At 58.9% G+C, this 5,177-nt stretch overlaps 1 non-coding gene across 1 annotated transcript; it reads right to left on the reverse strand.

Annotated features, from left to right (window-relative positions):
- Window positions 1–273: 273 nt before the first annotated feature.
- On the reverse strand, window positions 274–377 carry LOC142873514 (U6 spliceosomal RNA). Its single transcript, XR_012921535.1, has one exon. It is a non-coding gene; the product is annotated as a U6 spliceosomal RNA (small nuclear RNA).
- Between the last annotated feature and the right edge of the window lie 4,800 nt (window positions 378–5,177).

The raw sequence follows: 5,177 nt of genomic DNA on the forward strand, positions 1-5,177 counted from the left end.
TTGCCTTTCTCCCAAATTCTCCATGTGCTTTCCTTTCTCTGTGCCTGTACTCGGACATCTCCTTCTACCTCAGCCTCCATTAGGCCACTTTTCCCTCTGTTCAACCCCTTCTCCCTCTTTAAGTTTGGACCCAAATACCACCTCCTCTGGGAAGCCCTCCTTGATTGCTCCCAGACATGCTCCCTTTGCTGAGTACTCTCGGTCCCCGGTGCATCTGGCCATTTTATAAGACAGTTTAAAAAAAAACAATGATATATATATATATATATATATATATATATGAAATGCTTCAGGAATTTGCGTGTCATCCTTACGCAGGGGCCAAGCTGATCTTCTCTGTATTGTTCCAATTTTAGTATCTGTGCTGCAGAAAGCACTTATTTTATCTGGCCACACACCACATCAAGCATATTAAAATGTATCCACATCACATACTAAATAGACTTGGTTATCTATAAACAACTTTTAAAGGATTTTTCTTTTGAAATTTTGATTAATTTCTGCGTGCTATTTCTGCATATTTTGGAGCTGAAGTTTTTTTTTTCTTTAAGTCTCAAACATTTTTGTGGGCCGATGAAAAATGCATAGGTCCTGAGCCCTGAGCCTCCCGTGCCCAGGGTTCAGAAGGTCCCCTGGTGCTGTCTCCGTCCCAGCGCCAACCGCTGCTGGGCGGGGCAGGAAGGCGGGTGTTTGTCCACCTGCCTCCTCCTCAGGACCAGGGGCCTCCAGGGCAAGGGCAGGTCCTGATTCCTCTGTCTCTGGAATAAAGAAATCCATGGATTTCCCTGAAAATCTATCTTCTGTCTCTCTGAATATAATACCATGTAACTCACATTCATTCTGTATCTGTCAACGGTGTCTCTGTCCATACCCACATCGTTCTCTAAAGCTCTCCGCTCATGACACCCTGTGAGCGTCCAGCGGCACCGCCAAGAGCCTGCCATGCGCCTGTGTGTTGCCGCTCGCACCCCACGACAACCCGGGAACGCATCCTGCTATCCCTATTTTCCAGAGAAGGGAACTGAGACTCAGAGAAGGGAACTCACTCTCAAGTAAGAGGCCACAGGGCAAGGAGGGGCACTCAGGACCCTCCGACTTCCAGTGCTCTGGCCTCCCACCCCTCTCTCTCAGCGCCCCTGCCCCTGTCAGCTGTCACTCCTCAGTCGCTTCGCCTCTGTTCCCCGCCCTCCAGCAGCGGGGTCGTCCCAACATCATTACCCCATCTTGGCCCATAGGCAGTCCCTGAGTCCGTACCATGCGCCAAACATTGTGCTAAGTGGAGCTGAGATGATGAATGCCAAGGTCACGGGGCCATGGGCTCCTCAAGGGCTGGGACCGAGCCCAGAGCAGAGAGATGGCAGGTCCTTGTCAGCCTAGCGCAAGTGCTCCTCTGTATGTTCCCAAAGGAAGCTGGTTTTGCCTTAAGGATTTTGGACAGTGTCACCTTCAAGCACCCACCACACCTCCAAAGCCAGGTAGGGAGCCCCATGTAGGGCCTGTCCCTCTGGGTGGGGCCTATGTCCAGCAGCCCCTGGGCTGGGGGAAACAGCCACCCAGAGCCCTGCACGGGGTTTGGAGAAGAGCACAGGGACAGCCCTGGCCCATTTGCTCTCCACCCTTTGGGCCGCTCAGCCATAGGTCCCCACATTTGTAGAGCACTTAACAGTTTGCAAAAGGCTCCACCTTCTTTCCTCACTTGTCCTCTCCCCACCCCCCCCAGCTATGAGTAAGAAGTTATCCAGGCCCGCTCAGCTCCGAGCCGCTGAGTTTGGGCCAGGACCCAGAAGGCCAGACTCTGGCCCAAGGCAGAAGGGCCTGCAAATTCTGCTGATCCCTCGGCACCCCAGAAAGTGTCTAGGTGCCAGTTCTCTGTCCCCGCAGCGAGAGGGGACAGCTGGACAACATCAAGGGTCCCTTCAGGCCTCCACATGTCCAGCGTCCGCACGGTGAGGAAGGCTGGCCTTTCACAGAGGCAGAAACCAGGCCCGGAGCTTCCAGCCACAGCCCCACAACCCCGCACCGGGCCGTCAGGGCAGGCATCGGGTTCCAGCAGGACCAGCGGGATGAGTCACCAGATATGGAAATGACGCTGGCACAAGGGAGGTTAGGGGGCCAGGAAACTCACCCCTCCGGCCCCTCGAAACCACAGCTGAGAAGGAACAATGATGGAATTCCTCAGATTTGCCAGGGAGGGCTGGGGCTGCCAGGTGCGGATCCAGGCAGTCAAGTGGTGGCGGGGCCTGCCTCCTCGCCCCAGGGTGGTGGAAGTTGCCCAGACCTCCAGTGACAATAACACTCACACAACAATGACAACAGCACACGGCGGTTTGCCTCTGTGTCAGGCGCTTTACACCTGCTACCTTCTCTCACCACCAACAAAGCCGCCACGGAAGCACATGATGACCCCATTTTAGAGATGAGACCCCAGGGCTCCGAGAAACTGTGGCACCCTGCCCAGGTCACAGGGCCGGGGTGCCTTGTTCTGACCCTCCCCCAAGGCCCATCCTCTGTACCCCACTGGCTCTTGTGCTCTCGGCCCCACACAGTCTAGGCACATTTCAGCTCAGTGGCCTGGGCGGGGAAGGGGCAGCCGGGACACCTTGCTGAGAGGCGGATGACCTGGGGTGATTCCAGCTCAGGCCACAACCTGGAGTGGCAGGTGCCCTCATCTGCAAACCTAAGAGTCTGAACTGGAGCCTCACCGAGGCCAGCCTTCCTTAGGCTGGGACACTCAGATGTCTCTGGAAGCCTGCTGGTCCTCACCGCAGGCTAGGCTGAGGCCGGGGCTGAGCAGATGGGGGAGGCTGAGCCCCCTGTGGTGGCGGAAACACCCAGTGCCCCCACATGCGACAGCCCAGAGTACTGTGGTCACTCAGCAGGGATGTGTGTGAGCTGGACTTGGAGCCAGGCCAGGGGGGCTCCTGGATCCTGGGACGGAGGTGCCACCAGGTACTACTCCACCCCTCCCCCAAGGAGCACCGAGGACCCCTCAGCAAAGACGGGCGGACTTGGAGTGCCTAGGAAGCAGGCCCAGCAGCTGACCCCGAGTGGCCCACAGCCTTTGCCGGGCTCCAGGCCTCAGGGGAGATCATGGAGCGGGGACACAGACATCTGGGAGTGAGGGAGGACAGGAGGGGGAGCCCCAGGGCGAGGAATGACAGCGGGGTCTGCATCCCGAGTGGGGCAGGGGACATCCGTGGCGACAAGCAGGACCCAGCTTAGGGCCGTGGGGCCACCTACCAGGGCAGGCTCCCGTTCCCAGCCGGACCTGATGCCCTTCCTGCGACATCTCCGCCCCAGCCCCCCCACAGCACCTCTCTCTCCCTCATTCCTCTGGGAGTCGGTCAGGGCTTGAATGACACCCCAGATGACTCTTTGCTATTAATTCCCACACACAGAATGGGCCCCTTGTTCTCTGCTCCCGGAGGAATGGCCGTGGCCAAAGCCATCCCAAGAGTTCCTAACTTAACCCTTCTCCTGGCTGCTCCTATGCGCGTCCCGCACCCAGGGCCAAGGGGCCAGAGGGGGTGGGGCGCAGAGAGGAGTCTGGGAGGGACAGGGGCTCCCTGCAGCCCAGAGCTCCTGGAATAAAGTTCCCAAGGCGGAAGAGCAGGACCACCCCAACCTGCCACGAGCCTGACCACAGCTCCCACCTGAGTTCTCAGCCAGACCCTGGCCCCCGGAAGGCCTCTACAGGGGACCACGGGAGGCCCAGCGTCCACAGCCTCCCCAGGGCTGACCTGATGTCTCTGACCCCCAGGGGCCCCTTCAAGGGACAGGTGGAGGCTGAGGCCCTGGCCCTGGCCCTGGCCCTGAGGGGGTTAACATGGGCTGGAGGCAGGACACCACCTGTCAGGGCAGGTCTCTGAAGAGAGGTGAGGTGGCCTGGCCTCTTCTGATCGGAGGAGGAATTGCTCTGTTTAGTAAAAGCTCATCACCCCTCTCCCTTCCCCCCGCCCACCTCCCTCCTGCCACAGGCGGGAAGGAAAGGCCAACGTAGACAATGAGAGTGGGAAAGCTTCAGAGGCCATTTGGACAGCCTCTCACCGCCAGACGGGGGGAAACCGAGACCCAGGGAAGGGGAGAACGTGGCCCTCCCCACTCTGCAAGTCAGTGACACATCCCAGCACCCATGTCCCTGGCTTCTGGACCAAGACGTTTTCTCCTTCCCCGTCCCCTCTACTTCCACCTCCCACCCTCTCCCTGCCTTCACCCAGCCCTGCCTGGCTTGGCTCTCTGGGTGCTGGAGAGCTCCCAGAGGAAGGGGACAAACACCTGTTCTGCCATCACGATCAGCAAACTTTGCCTCTTGCCCCAGGATAAGGTACAAACCCTCCAGTCCCTGACTCAGTGAGGACTGTGCCCCAGGAAGGCGCCAACTCATCCTCCCGCCCCATCTCCTGTCCACCCACCCCCAGCAGACACATTGTCGCAGGAGCACAGGTGGCTGGAGAAGGGGGCAGGGGACAGTGGCAGTTAAGCTGGAAACGGGAAGAGGGAGATGCAGTGCTGGGCACAGGCATGAGGGAGGATCAGGGTGCCCAGAGCATGCAGGTGGACGAGGCCAGGTGGCCTGGGGAGAAGCGAGCTGGAAGGTGGGCTGGCGCCAGGTGTGGAGAACTGCAGGGCAGGGGCTCCGTGCCTGCAGCCCCAAGAGCGGCTTTGCCATCGTTTGCATAAAACTCAGTGTCCCTGAATTGTCACCTCTACCCAGCTCTCATTTCCCCAGGGCCCTTCACACCAGGCCACCTCCCCATGTCTCCAGGAGACAGAGGCGAGCCCAATGAGAGATGGCATGGGGCAGAGATGGAGAAACTTGTTGGAGGGGGAGGATGGGAGGGAGGGAGAGAACAAACGCACCAGGGAGAGAAGCAGAGACAGAAATGGAGACCCTGAGAGCAGAGTCAGGAGCCAGGGCAGAGAGGGCCACACAGGGAAGGACACTGAGCGAGGGGAACCAGCTGTGGCCCCTCAGAGAGAGGAGGCATGGACAGAAAGAGGAGGAGGAGGAAACAGTGGAGAGAGAAGGAAATCGAGGTAGAGGCAGAAGTGGAAAAGAAGGAAGAGAGGGAGGGCAGGAGGGGAGGGCGGGAGGCAACTCTGCTGGGACACTCAGGGCCCCTCCCCCCAACAGCACCCTGCTCCCTGTGGCCTGCGGGCCTACTGTGTGCCAGCAC

Source organism: Microcebus murinus, chromosome 10 (assembly GCF_040939455.1).
Source record: "Microcebus murinus isolate Inina chromosome 10, M.murinus_Inina_mat1.0, whole genome shotgun sequence".
Taxonomy (NCBI): domain Eukaryota; kingdom Metazoa; phylum Chordata; class Mammalia; order Primates; family Cheirogaleidae; genus Microcebus; species Microcebus murinus.